We start from the raw sequence: 19,708 nt of genomic DNA on the forward strand, positions 1-19,708 counted from the left end.
CCCATCCCCCCATTCCCCTCCCCTCCAAACCTTCACTTTGTTTCTCATGGTCCACAGTCTCTCATGCTTTGTTTCCCCCTCCGATTTCCCCCAATTCACTTTTCCTTTCCTTTTCCTAATGTCCTCCCTGTTATTCCTTATGCTCCACAAGTAAGTGAAACCATATGACAATTGCCTCTCTCTGCTTGACTTATTTCACTCAGCATAATCTCCTCCCATCCCGTTCACATTGATACAAAAGTTGGGTATTCATCCTTTCTGATGGAGGCATAATATTCCATTATATATATGGACCACATCTTCCTTATCCATTTGTCCATTGAAGGGCACCTTGGCTCTTTCCACAGTTTGGCAACTGTGGCCATTGCTGCTATGAACATTGGGGTACAGATGGCCTTTCTTATCACTACATCAGTATCTTTGGGGTAAATACCCAGTAGTGCAATTGCAGGGTCATAGGGAAGCTCTATTTTTAATTTCTTAAGGAATCTTCACACTGTTTTCCAAAGTGGATGCACCAACTTGCATTCCCACCAACAGTGTAAGAGCGTTTCCCTTGCTCCACATCCTCTCCAACACATGTTTTTTCCTATCCTGTTAATTTTGGTCATTCTAACTGGTGTAAGGTGATATCTCAATGTGATTTTGATTTGAATTTCCCTGATGGCTAATTATGATAAACATTTTTTTTCATTTGTCTGTTAGCCATTTATATGTCTTCTTTGGAGAAGTGTCTGTTCATGCCTTCTGCATCCCCTGCCTTTTTTTTTTTTTTTACAAGATTATCTGTTTTGGGGGTGTTGAGTTTGAGGAGTCCTTTATAGATCTTGGATATCAGCCGTTTGTCTGTAGTGTCATTTGAGAATATCTTCTCCCATCCATGGGTTGCCTCTTTGTTTTGTTGACTGTTTCCTTTTCTGTGCAGAAGCTTTTGATCTTGATGAAGTCCCAAGTTCATTTTTGCTTTTATTTCCTTTGCCTTTGGATATGATTAGTGTTTTCAAAAGAAATTCCTACATGAGAAATTTTTTAAAATAGAAGTAAAAATAAGACTGCTTTTTAAATTGGTAATAATGACTCTGTAAGTGTGTGATTTGTGATAATGGTGACACTTATTCATATTGGAGTATCAGCAGATGGAAATAGGCTGGGAATGTGGCGTAATATGAAAATAAAATAAACAAATGAACTGAAACAACAACTAAAAAAAAAAAACCTCAAGATATTTTTCTACACTTCTCAAAGAAGACTAGTCCCCTTCCTCTTTTGAGAGTCATTTATGAGACTGAAAATCAAATAAAAAGTAAAATAGTTAATGTCTTTATCAGAATGTTTAATGACAGTATAGCCAGATGGTTGGTGAATTGCCAATTCAACTAATCTGTATGGATATTAAAATATACAACAGGTTTACTGAACTAAAATATAACCTTACAGGACATAGAAAGGTTACATAAAATGAACTTTTGAAGTACCTATGTGATTATTGTAACACTTTTCCATTAAGGACTTGTTAAAAAGGAATTAAAAGGAAGACACTAATAATTGTATTCAGGCATTGTTTTTTTATTTTATTTATTTATTTTTTTAAAGATTTTATTTATTTATTTGACAGAGAGAAATCACAAGTAGATGGAGAGGCAGGCAGAGAGAGAGAGAGAGGGAAGCAGGCTCTCCGCTGAGCAGAGAGCCCGACGCGGGACTCGATCCCAGGACTCTGAGATCATGACCTGAGCCGAAGGCAGCGGCTTAACCCACTGAGCCACCCAGGCGCCCCAGGCATTGTTTTAAAGAAGATACATATCCCTTTAAAATTAACCAAAAGCTTCCTAAGTGTTAATATTTTTCGTTTTTTATAAGGAACTGAGAGATAAAAAGGGTTAGGATCAGCACAAATTAAATCAGGTAATAAGTATTAGCCTAAGCAGTTTGGCCTCAAAATTCAATCTATCAATTACTTGCTGCACTGCCTCTCTGTGGTTAAATGCATACTCCTCTGGTTGTAATGATTGGGGTTAAAGAGCAATTCTACAACTGCCAAGCAAAACCATGTTGATTTTAGCCAAAGATCAACATCGATATTGATTTTATTATAAATGCATACTTTAGTTATTAGAACTATGCTATCACATGTAAAAGTTATAAGGTGATATTTCAAATCAACCAAATATCCACCATAGGCCATGGATAATCTTACAATAGAACTATGGAACTGATGAGAAAAGATATCCATGAAGATATTTGAACTTTACGATGACATTGAGTACAAAAACCAAAACGATGAAAAGGTGGAAGAGCATCTAGTAAAAGGTACACCCACCACCTCAGATAGAAATAAATCAATAATTGTGAAGTTGAGAAAAACATAAAATTACTTACCATGTTTTTTTTTAAGATTTTATTTATTTGGTGGAGAGAGAGTCCACAAGCTGGGGATGAGTAGTAGAGGGAGAAGGAGACTCCCCGCTGAGCAGGGAGCCTGATGTGGAACTCGATCCCAGGACCTGAGTTCATGATCTGAGCTAGAGGCAGATGATTAACCAACTGAGCCACCCAGGAGCCCCTTTCCATGTTTTTTTTTTTTTTTTAATTATTTTTATTAACATATAATGCATTTCCCCAGGGGTACGGGTCTGTAAATCATCAGGCTTACACATTTCATAGCACTCACCATAGCACATACCCTCCCCAATGTCCATAACCCAACCTCCCTAGCCCTCCCCCCCACCCCCCAGCAACCCTCAGTTTGTTTTGTGACATTAAGAGTCTCATGGTGTGTCTCCCTCCCAATACCATCTTGTTTCATTTTTTCCTTCCTTACCCCCTACACCCCCTGAACTGCCTCTCAAATTCCTCAGGTGAACTAGATTACACTGTGTTGCTACAGATCTATTTGTGAATTTATATGAAATCTTAAAATGTCTTTGGGTCATTAGAACACGTTGTTACAAAAGAGTTATAAAATATTGTTGTTGAGCTGCCTCTTCCTTTGTGTTATCACTGTCTACAGTGTAAAATTGGAACTGAAGCTTGAAAGAGATTTTCCCCCTATGGGGGAAAAAAATGAAACCATGTTTTACTGTGTGCTTTACATTAGTGGATTATGTATATAAAAATTGACACAGGCTTAAAATATGAGCATAATGGAATATAATTTAGAATAATGTTAGAAATATTAATAAGCAGTTTTAAAGGAAATCATGTATATTTGGCAACTTAATACTAAGCTTTCTGGGAAATAACTCTTGTTACTGTAAACTTTAGTTTACTTTACCAGAGGTTTGATCTAGGTTTGAGCTACCCTCACTTAGCGAGTTTGAGCAATCTTAGTAGGAACATGAATTGGGTAGACTGATATAACTGATATCCAGGATGGAAGTTATTGGAAAAGATTAAGGATTCCTACAACTAAGTGCCTAATGTAGCGTAAAAAAAAAAAAAAAAAAAAAAAAAAAGCCTAGAGAAGCTAAATACTCAAGGGTTGAAAGTTAGACCAGAAAATAACTGTAAAAATGAGTTTAAAAGCAGGGCAGCTAGAAGAATGAACTTTGAGGCAAAGAAGAAGATAAAGGATGAAAAAGAAATTATGACATTGTACAGAGAATCATATAAATATCTATAGGTTATTTGGTACTTGAGTAAATAGATTTGGTTTAAAAGTTTAAAGTCATGGGGTGCCTGGGTGGCTCAGTGGGTTAAAGCCTCTGCCTTCGGTTCAGGTCATGATACCAGAGTCCTAGGATAGAGCCCCACGTCAGGCTCTCTGCTCAGCAGGGAGCCTGCTTCCCTTCCTCTCTCTCTGTCTGCCTCTCTGCCTACTTGTGATCTCTGTCAAATAAATAAATTACTTAAAAAAAAAAGTTTAAAGTCATGATATATTTTGTGTGATTTTGATAAAACCAGATAATAAGGGAAGCACACCTTCCCAAGTTAGGTTTTAGTTACATTTTTACATGGCAAAAATCAGATAAATCCATAAAGTAGAAACACAGATACATATGTACATACTCTGAAAAGAAATATTACCAATCTTAAAACTGAAGAGCATGTCTTTGCTTCTTGGTGAGTATTTCTTCAAAGAACTACAAATAAAAAGCAAAGTAAAAATATTTATACAGTTGATAAAATTTTGGAAACCAATTCTCTAAAATAATGACTAGATTTTTGTAGCTAAATTTCAAACAGTGACCTTGTTGAAGAAAATTATCTTTTATTACCATTATCATAATTGCAAAGCAGTAATATTTTGTAAATTTTAATTACTGTGATAAAAAAAACTCTTTATAATTATGGATGACTTTTTTTATTATTTGAATAATATTAAGGCTTAACACTATTTCAAATTCTTTATGTTCTGATACAGAATATTCCAAAATATTACTGCTGCTTTATAACTTTATTAGCTATTAAAATGTTTGAGAGTTAATTATATATGAGCTGTAAAAACTAAAAATTCTTACATTAAGTAGAGGGTATATTTCATATTATTAAGAAACTTCTCAAATCTCTTTTCTGGAAGGAGTTGGTTTTATGTCCTTATAGCAGTGTACTTTTTCTTTCCTTATACAAGTGCATATTTCTACAGAAGTGGTGGTGGCACTTTATATATTAACCAGTTTCACCAGAAATCTATTGAAGTATGTGATAAAATATTGCCTACAAAGAAAGTGATCTACATTGCTGTTCCAAAAACATTTTACTGAATGTATCCCTTTTTCTCAAACTATATATATATATATATATATATATATATGCTTATTATAATGATGTACTTGTACACTATACTACATACATGATGCTATGAACTGAATTTCTTATTAACATTCTTAAAGAAAATACCATACTATACCAACTATTAGTTACTATACTGTAAGTTTATACTTTGACTTTGCAAATTGCTTTTTTTTCCCTCTCTCATAATCATACTCATTCAGTTGTTGTACCATAACCAAAAAACAAACAAACAAAAGAACTGTAGACAATAGAGTCAGTTAGATTTAATTTGATTTTAAATAATTCAATGTGGTTCGTATTCAACCTCTCAAATATTTTTTCTTTTTTTTTTTTCTTTTTGGTCTCTGACACCAATAGTACTGAAATCCTAACATTTTTTTACAGGTTCACATTGGCAGATTGAGATGGAGTAGATTTAGTGTCAGAATCTTTAACAACAAAGCATAGTTTCTGGAGGATGGGTACTCTAAAAAAGGAACATACATACCACACACACATACACACACACACACACACACACACATTTACATACTCCATGGGTAAAGATGGCAAAAGAATGATGATTGAAGGAAAATCATCTTAACCTGAATTATTGACTGATCATGATAAATTTTGAAAATGAAATTTCATGCTTGGTACTCACCTGTGTATTATACTAAAGGAGAGAAGATGAGAGTTGTTCTGAACTTTATGACTTACTTTTAGTTTTATTTCAGTTTTTTTTCTCTTCTGAATTACTCATTATATCTGCAGGTCCTACAAAAGAGTTAAAATGAAATCCCCCTTTCTTTTCCACTTGTCTTTACCCCTCCCTACTCTGCATCTCTCTAAGAGGAGTCTCATGTGCATGTGATCAACTTCTATCCAAGTACTCTTTTACCATCAAATACAACTTTGCCCCTCCTCTCACCGGAGGAGGGGGTAGAAAATGTATAAATGCCTGCCCTTCAAAGAAGAGACCCAAAAGAAGAGAAGGAAGTCCATGCACACTCTGGACTAGAACTGGGTGATTGTGCATCTGATTAGAAAATTTAAAGAATTCACATATCTGGAACATGGTGTATAAGTGGGGCCAATTTTGGATGCCAAATGACCTTAACCCCAAGGGTTTATCATGTCATGAAGAAGAAGGTTGCTAGAGAGGGATGAGAATATGGTACTTTTCAGATAAAATCCAGTTATTGGATTTGAGGGAAATGCTATTCATGCAGCCAGAAAACAAAAACTAACACAGTTGCACCTGTGCAAGTGTGTGTGTGTGTGTGTGTGTGTGTGTGTCTGTCTGTCTGTCTGTATCTGTGTATGTATCAAGTATGAGAAAAATTAGTAGTTTTAAAGGTATAGCTAATTCATTATTTTTGACATTAGACTTTCCTAAAATCAGACTTTAAGACCAGGATTCTGTGCAAATGATTTATTAATTAAGTGCACCAAAGAGAAAGTGGTAAGGAAGTAGATAGAGAATGATAGCCCAGCAAGAATATGATTTTAGGTGAAATCCTACTCTTCACCACACTCTAGAGGAAACTCTGGGGCATAAATCGCACATAGGTTTTTTTCATATCTTGGGGCATGGGAGCTGGGATTGTATGTCCTTTCACCAGTGCCCTTCATGCAAAGCTGCTGTAGTAGCCCCAGAATTATCTCTTGTAAACTCCACAAACTCTAGAGAATAAGCCTGTTAAGGGATACTAGAGACCTGGGAGGAGGAGTGTGGGAATAAATCCTCTACGGAAGTGAAGTCAGTAGATAAATAAGGCCACAGCAAAAAGATGAGAGCTCAGGTCTGGATGAGATTTAAATGATGATGATCATCATCATCAGACTTCGTGGGAACAAATTGAGGAGAATTTTGAAGGATATGAGAATGAAATAGTAGATTTGAAATTTTTAGGAGTAAAGCTTAGGATGTAGCTGTGATGGCTATAGCTACAGATGTCCTTACAAGTAATTATTAGGGGAAAAGAAAGAGAGAGAGAGATGGCTATTAGACATGGCATCTAAGTGTGTGGTTGGAGGTGGACTCAGGAGAAACACACTGAGACCCAGACAGCACTGTCTTCGATTAATGAAAAGTAGTGATGAGACGTCCAGTAGATTGCAGTTGAACTAATGGGTTGAAATTTGACAAAGCAGAGAGAAAATGCTTCAAAGGATCAGTATTTAATATATTGTATTTGTCTTTTCAGAGAGAAAGTGTAAAGAAGGAAAGATGTAGGATATTGGTCAATCTGACCTACATGTCTTCTCAAGTTCAACATTTCTCTTATCTCCCTATTCCATCTTCCAATAATCTCATCTTTCAGCCAGTCCTTCATCCATTCTTTTTATCCATTCCTTCATAAAACTATTAAATCAGAAATAAACCTTTCTTCCTGAAATTGATTTGTTGACAGTTCACTAATTATTTGCAAAATAATTCTAAAATAAAACATTTTGGGGTCACCTGGATGGCTCAGTGGGTTAAGCCTCTGCCTTCAGCTCAGGTCATGATCTTGGGGTCCTGGGATCGAGCCCTGCATTGGGCTCTCTGCTAAGCACGGAGCCTGCTTCCCCCGCTCTCTTTGCCTAGCTCTCTGCCTACTTGTGATCTCTCTCTCTCTGTGTCAAATAAATAAATAAAATCTTAAATTTTTTTTTCTAGAGTTACCTTGAAAGGTTCTGTCAACTTATCAAGAAAAAAGAAAGTCAAAATTTATCTTATGAAGATGTATTTCATTTTCAAGAGCTGTTTACAATTACTACAGGATAATTTTGTTATTTTGAAAAGTGATAGTACTACTTAATGATATGTCAAAATATTAAGGTCTTTGACTCTAAGGAGTTTACAATTTATGGGATTGATGTTTTAAGGCTTTTTGGTTGTGAGACTTTAGCTATGAGCTATGTTTGGAAGAATTTTTTTTTTTTTTTTTTTTTTTACTTTTTCTATTCTGGAGATTTCCCATGTATATCTTTATGACATCAGAAGATATAACCAATCACTGGTATGCTGTTTCTTATCATTGACACAGCAAATAATCCTGCTTCACAAAAAAGGGTTATGATTTGATTTAGCCTTAAAGTATTAAAACATTATTTTCTGTCACTCTCTTATTTTTAACTACTTGCATTCAAAAAGGAAAAGAAGCAAATCAAAGGGAATTATAAGACACACACACACACCACACAGAGGTTTCAACTTGAAAATGGGCCAGAAGATTACTACTGGTACTTTGATGACATTTTAAAAATGTCTTAGCAAGGTAAAAAAATCAACAAGCTAATGTTCTTTGAGCTAATCAAATTGGACTGAGAAAGTAAACTAATATACAGTGTTGAAAGTCAAATGAGACTTACTTAAAAATAGAGACTCTTCACATTTTAGTATTAAAACCAATGCTTTTTTGTTATTACTGCTTAGCTCACATATAACTAATTTGTAAAGTAAACCCCTTCCTGTGGAATATCAATGATTTTGTTGTGTGCTTGGTCACTGATTGTAAGTAGGCCAAAATCCATTCAGTATAAAAGAAGATTCCTTTTCAAAATGCAAATGCCCAGTGCATTATACTCCATTTTAATCAAGGCATTGTTAAGTTTATACTTACCTGCTAAAATATGTATATAGAAGATGCCATTGGAATCTCAATCGCCATCAAGAATTCCCAAGTTTCCTTTGTAATTTACCTAAATAAATAATATACAGCTAACACATGAGTACAAAACATTCTTAGGCATCTTAACAGTGAAGTATTGACTCTAGCATGAGAAAAATCTGAAAGAAATAATATTTCAGGTGTTATGCCCAAGTTTTCATGTCCAAGAAACCACCAAGGAGCCAACACTGATGCAATCACAGGAGGGTTTATTTGACAAGCTTAAGCTTAGGCCCAAGTATACCCAACACAGCAGAGCAGGGACTTGGACCCCGAGCCAGATTATAGTCAGAGTTTTTAAAGGCAGAGTGGAGGTGGGCTCGGCAGTAGATAAGTGGGCCATGATTGCTGGCTCAGCAGTAGGTGAGGACAAAGGGGATGTTCAGAAGGGCTATCAGGGTAAAAAAGACTGTCAGGATATTGGAGGCCTGGTTATGATCAAGTCAAGGACCTTTCTCCCTCTAATGAGGCACTAACATGACGACAATTGGGAGTTTCCTGGTGGAATGTCACATTTCTCCTATCAAGCATTCTTGTTAGTGAGATTTAGGTTTAACTTTGTTTCCATTTTCTTTGGCCTCAGCCTCAGCCTCCTTCAGTTTTATGGAGGGGAGGGCGATGTTAGGGCTAGACTCGAGGTGGGTACAGCCTTATTTTCTTGGCCTCCACATCAGGTATTCATCTCATTTATCAGTTTCTACCTTAAGTCTCCGCCAAGTAGTGATCTAGAAATGTTTTGATCCCTGATGTCACAGGATTTCACCTACTTATATCGAGGATTATTATCTTAAATATTATAGAGTTATTCCTTAGAAAAATCTGGTACAATGGTAGAGTAGGTAGAGACCCATTACTCACTGAAATAGTATAAAACATAAGAATAGAAAATGTCCACATTGGTACATCAAGTTTATATTACAACTATAACAAAATGCACTAAGGGCTTGTGCAAATCACAGCATAGTGCTAAGTCACCTGATCACTACATCCTGAGCCAAATTAATGATGCAGACTATGAATAAGCAACAAGCCTAGCTTAACAGCTCCTGTCTCTGTAAGTACAAAATACATACATATATATATATATATATATATATATATATATATATATATATGCATTGTTTCTGGAATATGGGTGACTAGGGAATAAGAAAAGTCTAAAATGATGTTACTTTTTTCCCTGGTTTTCAGACTTCAGAATCTCGGATGCAAGCATGGAATAACCTGAATATCCTTTTTCTTTTCTTTTTTTTTTTTTTTTAAAGATTTTATTTATTTGACAGAGAGAAAGATCACAAGTAGGAAGAGAGGCAGGCAAAGAGAGAGGAGGAAGCAGGCTCCCTGCTGAGCAGACAGCCTGATGCGGGGCTCAATCCCAGGACCCTGAGATCATGACCTGAGCCGAAGGCAGAGGCTTAACCCACTGAGCCACCCAGGTGCCCCTTGAATATCCTTTTTCAAAGAAAATTGGATTAGCATTAAGCCAGAAAGGAGTATTTACTCTAGAAAAGAAAATGTAGCTTTCATTATCACCCCTTTCTTATTACCTATGGTGAATGAAGCTCATAGCAACTAAAAATTTATAAATTTCTTTTTTTTTTAAGATTTTATTTATTTATTTGACAGACAGAGATCACAAGTAAGCAGAGAAGCAGGCAGAGAGAGAAAGGGAAGCAGGCTTCCCACCAAGCAGAAAGCCCGACATGGGGCTTGATCCCAGGACTCTGGGATCATGACCTGAGCCAAAGGCAGAGGCTTAACTCACTGAGCCACCCAGGAACCCCAAAATTTATAAATTTCATATGCCACCATGCTCTGACCTGAATTGGAAGGATAGCCTCTGGATCAATTAACTATGTATGGGTTGGTGGACATGGGGTGAGTTTTAAGAACTTGGCAGCCTCCATATCTGCAACAGACTGGACTAAGAGAAGCACCATGTACTCACCAGATTAAACTCCAATTATCCCTCAGTTGAATTAATGTCTGTCAAGTCTTCTCTCTGCAGACACATTAGTTGGTTTACCATCTTAAGTCGGCAGAGTGATCCTCTAAAAACATATTAGATTATATGAATCTTCTGCTCAGGCCTCTCCAATGCCATGCCATTCCCAATTCTTGATTCAAAGCCAAGTCTTTCATAGACTATATACCTTCAAAATGTGACTTTCCATTTCCACCTGACTTACTTCCCTATTACTCTTCTCACAACTTCTTCCCTTGTTGTCTTTCCTCAAACAAGGCGGGCAGATCAGGAACTTCATACCTATTCTTGTCTTTGCCTATGAGCATCAACTACTGCTCTCTCCCTCAATTCAAATTACACTTCCTTATTGAGACTTTCTCTGACCCTATGTTTAATATATACACACAATTCCTTGCACTTCCTACTCTATTGTCACTTTATTTTTTCCATTACACTTAACATATTCTACTATGTCATCAAATTTATGAAGAAGGTAGATTGTTTTATCCATAGTTATACAAATAGCATGTAAAACAATATCTGGAATATGATATTTCCCTAATAAATGTTCATGGTTGAATAAAGGTGGTTATTCTGGGATAATATTTTCATATAATTATTAACTATAGAACGTTTGAGTGATTTTCCCAAATCATACAGATATTGAGTCTTAAGACTAGGAGTTAGAAACCAATTCCTGTAAAGCCTGCATTTTTCTAAAAGTAACATATATATCAGAAAAAGCTCACAGAATTTACAAATACTGACTTATTTAGTCTATACATGAAGCATAAGTTAAAGTCAATCTTATTGTCCACATTAAAAATAAGGGAACCAACCACTAGGTATTGAGTAATGTAACAAAACTCATACAAAACTCCTACATTTGAAGGAGCAATCTGCTAGATATTGTCATGACTTGTTTTTCTGACTATGGTTTTATACTTTCTTACATTCTGTAGTAAATGTATATTACTTTCATAAGCTTTGTTTTGAAATCCTCACAAGACTGTAAATAAATTTAGGCCAACTCTTATCCCCATTACCCACCCCTTTTTTAATTTATTTATTTATTCTAGAGAGAAAGAGCATGAGAAGGAGGATCAGGGAGAGGGAGAGAGAATCTCAAACAGGTCCATGCTCAGTGTGGAGCCAGACACGAGGCCCAATCTCACTACCCTGAGATCACGACCTGAGCCAAAACCAAGAGTCAGATGCTCAACCAACTGTGCCACCCAGGTGGGTGCCCCTTTCTCCCCGTTCTAATCATGGATTTTGGAATCTCTCTGATGAATTTGTTGAAAGTTTAACAGTGCTAGGAATTTTCTTAGTGTGCACTCATAATTATGCTCTCCAATTTTATATCTCAAATAGGTTGTTGTTGCTGTTGTTGTATTAGTACCCACACACATTTAGAAGATAGCTGTGCAGAAGCTAAAGGTGGAAATATATGCTAAGATCCAACTAAAGGCCTGAAGAGATCTCAATTCTTGCCTGGATAATGGAATACAGACAGTGAGCACTATGCTTCTTTGATCAAATAGGGATTAAATTAATCATGAAATTGTAGTAACTGACTGGCAATTTGTAGGTAAAATCTATTTGGATCTTCATTCAATACATATGTCAAAGCAATAAATATGTAGCAGATTTCTGTATTATTATTGCAGCCTAAGTAGGGAAATAATTTTTTTGTCTTAATTTGGATGCTATGGAAAAGAAATAAAGGCAAGCTGTCAGCTCTGACAATTTGAAATAAAATACAGCTTTTCCCCATTGAGGATGATATTCACTGTGGGTTTTTCATAGACACATTTTATGAAGTTGAAGAATGTTCCCTCTGTCCTTATACTTTGAATCGTTTTAATCAGGAGCAGATGCTGTGTCTTGTCAAATGCTTTTTCTGCATCAATTGAAAGGACCATGTGGTTCTTCTCTCTTCTCTTATTGATTTGTTCTATCAGATTGGTTGATTTGCAAATGTTGAACCACCCTTGCATCCCATGAAATAAAATACAGCCAATAACATAAAATAAGCAATGGTGTCTGTTTATAACAAACAAAACCACTATCCTATATGAGTATCTCTTACAAATATGTAAGAACAAAGAGAGAGAGGGAAGCAGACCATAAGAGACTCTTAACTATAGAGAACAAACTGAAGGTTGATGGACGGAGATGGAGATTAAGAAAGCACTTGTTTTGATGAGTGCTGGGTGTTGTATGTAGGTGATGGATCACTCAATTTTACCCCAAAAACCATTTTACCAAGTATGTTAACTGACTAGAATTTAAATAAAAACCTGAAATAAGAAAATACCAATAACATATTAGAGTCAAGCAGCGAACCTCAGTATTAAGATCCTGCATTCGAATTAAGTCATTAGTGAAGAGCCATATTTTATCATTTGCAGATCTTATATTTCTCCAGATTACAGTAAAACTGAAACTGCCAAGCCAAAGATAATTGTAAAACCACTAAAAATGCAATTTCAAAATATACATTACAAATGCCAAAATATTTACCTGCTTTGTTCCAAAAGCGGTTTTTCCTGGGCCCATGATCACGGACATAGAGACTAGATTTCTAGGCTTCTTTTCAAATAGATTTGCTGTATGACTAGATTCTCAGACTATGAACAAAATAATATGTACACTTCCATGTCACTTGCCTAAAAAAAGAATTTTTCATTATTATTTCTTTTCTTTCCCCCCTCTGTGGAAGTGAGGAGCTGTGCTGGTGTTGAAATTGAGGTCATGGTCCTGCAGCCTTGGTGTGTGGACGATCCTGTGGACCGAAAGAGATCACATTATTTGGGGTGTTATTTTCTTGATCAGGCTTTTTGTTTCAGGTGTCCTTAAGGTTACCACTACTAGAAGGTAAAGATCACAGGTAAAAATAGAAATCATAAACTAAATGGAGTTAGAAAGTTTAAGGAAATGACTAGGGAAAATATGAAATAAGGATCCCAAGGAAAACAAATTTTAAAAGACCACCTGGATCTCAAACCCACATTACCAAAAAATGTTTTGCAACACTTGCAAGCTCAAAAGGGCAAATAAAAAAGTCACTCATTTTAGATATGACTACAAGGGAAATTCCCTAGTGAAAAAAATCAACAAGGGAAACATTGAGACATTAAAAAAAAAATTTTAAATAAAAAAAAACAACAACAAGAAAGTTATATCCAAAGAGAAAAACCAGAGGTGTTAAAAGGTATAACCAAGGAACTTTATTGTTTGATCAGGGATTTCATTGGCTCCTACAATTGTTTCCTGTCAAAAATATGAAAAATATTGTTGAGGTTCTCCTTGTCCTTCTCAAAAATTTTACTCACTGTGTGTGTATGATGAGCAGGTATCTTGTCTTTTCATTAAATGATAACCCAAGTCATGCGGACTCAGTCTGAGCTTTATGGAAACACTGGACTTGTTTATTAATCAGAGGCACTGAAGTCTAAGCTGTATGAATTTAATGGATGAAACAATGGGTTATTGTTAATGGGAGGGTGTTAATATGTTCTATGTGAAAGAAGATGATTGTGCACGGATAATTTGATGAAAGAGTTATAGAGTATGGCAAAGAAATATTCAGCATCCTTCAAAATTAGTTTACTCCTCCATCTAAAATGATGGGTTTAGCTCACTCCATGATAGGAAAACTAGAGACAAGATTTCCCAGTCTCCTACACAACCAAATGTAACCCTGTTACTAAAATCTTGTGAACAGAATGTCAATGGAAAGTAGGATTACTTGTTTAGATGGGAATTTTTTGCCATCTGCTTGATTTCCTCCATTCCTAATTCTTCATTTATGGAACAGAGCCATCTCTAATCATGCAGAAAGATACAAAACCATAAGGGATGGCTGAGCAACAGGTCAAGAAGAATTTGGGTTGGCAAATGACCATATGAAGCAGAGCTCCTTAACTGCCCTGTAATACCTATAAACCTTTGAAACTATTACATAAGGGTTTTCTTTTCTATTTTGCTTTAGCTACTCCAAGGCAGATTTCTCCAAAGCAGTTTTACATATACACTAAATTATAATGATGTTATAAAATAGAGGTAGAAGAATGGTTGAGTAGGATAATCTACACATCCAACTTGTAATAGCAGGTAACTAAAATGATAGCTATTAAAATTAATAACATGCTAAATGTTAGGTTATGAACATAATTATAAAAGTACACTCCACTGAATATATCATATAAATGCATATATTTAAAAGGCTATATAGTTATAGGATAAATACTATAAAATATATATCCAAGATATAATACAGTATAGAACTACATTGTAGGGTTGATATAATTGTGTTTTTTTCACATTATTTTACTTTTCAAGTGGAAGAAGCAATATTTATATTTGCTTGCTGTTAGAGTCCTTTATTGTACAGAAAACAAATACACTTGGTTTTTGTACTCACATTCTGTTTTGTCAACTAGTCATCCTCCAGTCATCACAGACTACTGTAATCCTTTAAGGCTACATAGAAGAGCTTGATCATTTGTGGGGTGTGTGTGTGTGTGTGTGTGCACATGAGTGATTCCTTCTTATTAAAAATCATTAACCTTTTTGCTCTTTACTTCTCCAAACTAAATCAAAATTTATTTTAATTTTTTTAATACTAGCCAAGAGCTCAAAACCTGGAAGGAACTTCCAAAAGTTTAGGAAGGATCGCCCCTACATCTAGAATTCTGAGGCAGAAAAGTATAGAACTTTCAAAAACATAAATCCTTTTAAGGAAAATGGATCTAAGGTATTACTTTGTTATTATGTTATATTGTGTGCCTGTATAAAAAGATTTTAAATAATTATGGTTAATAAGATAAACTCTCCATTTATTACACAAAAGATATATAATTATAATTATATTTCATAATTATCAGATCACAGGTTGAGAGAAACATAAAGTCTACATAAAACCTATAAAATCTGAGACTTTCCTAGAATTATAATTCTGGAGGAAAAATGCATCAGTTGATCAATAAAAGTCTATGTTTCTACAACTTACATTTCTAAAACTTGTACTGGGAAAAATATGTTTTCAAATGTATTTGTTCTAGGCTTAGTGTTTTGGAAGCAGTCGGAAATTTATTCATATTTATTTATTTATTATTTATTTTGAGAGAGAGAGAGAGAGAGAGAAAGAGACAGCATGAGTGGAGAGATGATGGGGCAGAAGGAGAGCAAGAGGGAGAATCCTAAGAAGGCTCCATGCTCAGCACAGAGCCCAGTGCGGGGCTAGTCTCACGACCATGAACCAAAATCAAGAATCAGACACTTAACTGACTGAGCCATCCAGGTGCCCCAGAAATTTATATTATATTTTATTTTTAATATTTCCTATGATAAGGTACACTTTATGTAATAATCAGCTGACTTCCCTTCTTGGTTTCTAAGTTGTCCTCAGATGCTGGATGAGACCTATGTCTTCCTAAACATTCCTGAAAGAATATTTCTTTCATTCAGTGTTTAGTAATTGAGAAGAACAATTTTTCTCAGTTTGATTCTTGAGCTGTCACCCAAAAGATGTACACAAAATATGATTTAAAAAAACCCTAAATGTAACCTCTTCATTGGAATTACACCAATTTATAATTGTATCAAAACTTCTGCATCCAGAACTCATGTTCGGATTAGTCATATTCGGACCAATCCCATATCTGTCTGTTGCTTAACTCCAATTAGGAAAATGAGAAGCCACCATTCATCTAAGGTAGTCTATGCATGGGATGGTAAAGTATTACTCCATTCCACTGCTCATCCCAAATTCAATTCCAGGGGTCTCTGTATATAGCATTAGTTTCTGAAGTTGGACTGAGGGATTTATCTAAAATTACCATTTTAACAGCGATGTAGCAATGACCACTAAGCTTGAAAGAGGAAAATGGTTTGAGAACAGTTTAGTAAGTGAAACACAAAAGTTTTCGAGCTTAAAATATTTTATACATTAAGTCTTTGTATATGTCCACATAGACATGAAACTCAACAGAGAAAAATAGATTGGAAGCCTACTAAGCTTGTGAGATTATCTTTGAGAAAAAACTCTTGGTTTGTTCTCTTAATGTTTTCAAACAATTTCTGGGACCCCATAAGTGCACAAGGAGGAGATGGTGTCTGAAAGATTTGGCACCCCCCAATACGGGTTATTTTCTAATACTAACCTGTTATGTGGTTATGGAGAAACTTGGAAAGATTTGGAACCCCAATAAGGGCCTGTTTTCCAAAGTTAACCTATTATGTGGTTATGGAGAATTTTGAAAAAGGTAAAATAATAATATGCACATATCATAATATACATATTTAATTGGGTGGAAGTACACCAACATATTTAAGCTATTGCTTCTAAGGAAATGAAGCAGAATGAGAATAACAGTGGTAGAGAAAATGATGTTAATTTTAAATTTTATAATATTTTCATTATTAAAAACAAATTCTAATATGATAAAATATTATCAATTATGTACTTTAGGTGAATAATTTAATTACTAGCCAACAATTTAATTATCTATATTCTCAAATGTTTCCAATTTTTAAAATGAAACAATGAAAACGCCAATTAGTAAAAACAGCACAGGTTGAAAGCAAAACAGCAAACTACATATGTGTGTGTCATTGTGTAAATATTTTGTACTACTTAAATAAGTTAAATGTTTTCAAATTTAGAGAGTAGTCCTTAAAAATATAACAGTGTGGCTTGGCACAGACTAAACTGCTAAATTAATCAAACACTTTTATTGAAAAGAGGGAAAATAATGAAACTATAAAGTAATAACTAACTTAAAAGAAATATTGAAGTTTATAAAAGGACAGCTCTAAGCTATCATGTCTGAAGATGTATCTTTGGGAAAACTAAGAAAAACTCAAAGACATGACCATTATAAAAGCAGGGGTAACGGTTACCTTTGTGGGAAGGAGGGATTTATGATGAGGACAGCCACATGGAACTGTCACTATTCTATTTCTTAATCTGGATGGCTGGAGTATAAAGGGGTCATTGAAAGAGTGTTTTTTTGTTTTTATTTTTGGTAGTTAATTGAATCATACATTTATGTGTGTAGTTTTCTAAATATATGTTTTATTTCAAAGTAAATAGTTTAAAAATATTAATACAAAACCCCAAGCTCATCGGAGAATTCATTTCCTCTTCCCACCCCAGAAGCCTTATCCTACTTAGAAAAACGTTAAGGGCAATGTGATGATCATATTTAATAGTGCATTCTAGAGTTTCTCGTGTTTTGAGGTTGTTGGTTCTTGTTGATGCTTCAGTGCAGTTTATTTTTATTTTTATGGCTTTTATTATTATTCTTTTCCACACCATAGCAATTGCTTTCCAATATAGCATTTCCTGTTCTGCCAAAACCTACAGTGTAGTTAGGGTGAGGTAGGAAATGACTGCCACATAGCACAAACTCTTAAAATACACTGGCAAGGTGTATGAAGAAAATAATACCTTCCTAAGGTGTTTTGTGCTTCACACTGGTATTAATAAATGCTCAAGATAAACTAATTTCAATTCATTGACTATTATACAATCTATTTTCTTCCCATTGCTAGATTACTCTGATGAGTTATTAATTTAAGGGTAAATATCGTTGACGGTAATACAAAACCTTGCTTAGGTATAAGAGTTTATTAGAGTAACCTGAATATAAAACCCATAAAGCCATCTAGAATTAATTTTGTTAGTTCAAATTTATACACTTATTTGGTGCTTATAGTAAAGAGATAATGAATTGAAGAAAGCCAAAATTATTTTAATCCATTCTGTATCAATTTTTAAATCTTTTTTATTTGTAAAAATGCTTAGAGAAGTATTTCCCTATGTACTTTTCATGAATGCATACAAATTACTTCTGACCTACTTTTAGATCAAAACTTCTCCCTTGAAAGAGTATGGGCTTCTGAACTATAAATTTAGACACAGAAAAATAAAATAATCCCTTCTCTCGACATCTGTTTAATGTGTTTACAAATAATCAAACCACTGTATTTTAGAAAGTGTTATCATCTCAAAACCTCAAAAAATGTAAATGTGTGAGTCATTTTTAACTGTGAATTGAGTAGTGCAGTTGCATGTCTTTGCATGCACACTACCCTGCTAATAAAGTATAAGACTACAGTGGAGTCAAAGTAGGATTTCAAAGGCCCCAGGCTGGAACTAAAACAGATTAATGCATTCAGACTAATGGTGGAGAAGACCCCAGTGACCACCAGGGCAGTGGATGTACATGAAAGCATTTAAAATTTCATTCCCTGTTAGTTTAATCTAGCTACATTAAAAAAGATGTGGCAGGGAAGCAGCTTAAAATAAAAAGGTTCATTTGTCTCCTTCTGGACCAGAAAGTTACAGCTGCCCAGTTTTACGTCTTATCTAAAGGAACATGAGTGGAGGGGAAAAATGATGTATGGCAGATCAGGCTCAAAGAAATTTAGAAATTTATCTAAAATTGAATTGTTCCAGACTGACTCATATGATGATACAGACTCATGCTTTGCCTAAAGCCCTTTAGGAATTTAGCTCTAAAATAATGTAACCACATAGGATGTTAATTGATTAGATCATAATAAGTAATTCTTTCAGCACATTCCTTGGGGAATTAATAGACGATGATAGAGTGATGAATAAATTTGCCTATTTTTCCTGAGCCTCAGATTATCCTTGTATGAATCGGAGCTGGAACAGTGAAGATTAGAAATGAATGTTCTAGCCTTTCGGTCTTGTTGCCAGGGTCTTGTTCTGGAGTGTCATTTCACATTTGTCTTCTAAGATGCAGAGCATTGCCACATCCAGAAATACTTCACCTCATGAAACTTTATTTTCATGATTTCTATCTTTCCTGAGCCTCCATTTTAGCCTGAGTCTTGCCTGCTATAAAACCCACCCACTTTTTCCAAACACTTCATGTGTTCCCTGTAAGTTCTGGTTTTATATTTGTTTCTGTGCAGCGGTGCTTCAGGTCAGTGTTTAGTGACATCCATCTGGAACTCATCCATCCTTTTCCCTTCTCACTTTTATCTTCCAAGTGACAGAAACAAATATATTTGAAATTTTGTCATTTGGCTTTCCAGAAGCATATCATGAAATATAAAAGTAGAAAAAATGCATATGAATATGCATCAATGATTAAAAACAGTCTTTTTTTTTTTCAAAGATTTTATTTATTTGAGGAAGAGACAGACAGAGATAGTGAGACAGCACAAGGAAGCAAGAGGGGGAGAAGCAGGCTCCTGGCTGAACAGGGAGCCTGACTTGGGGCTCCATCCCAGGACCCTGAGAACATGACCTGAACCTAAGTCAGACACTTACCCAACTGAGCCCTCCAGGTGCCCCTAAACTTAAAGCAAGTGAAAGTACATGTGT

This window comes from Mustela nigripes, chromosome 1, assembly GCF_022355385.1.
Source record: "Mustela nigripes isolate SB6536 chromosome 1, MUSNIG.SB6536, whole genome shotgun sequence".
Classification (NCBI taxonomy): domain Eukaryota; kingdom Metazoa; phylum Chordata; class Mammalia; order Carnivora; family Mustelidae; genus Mustela; species Mustela nigripes.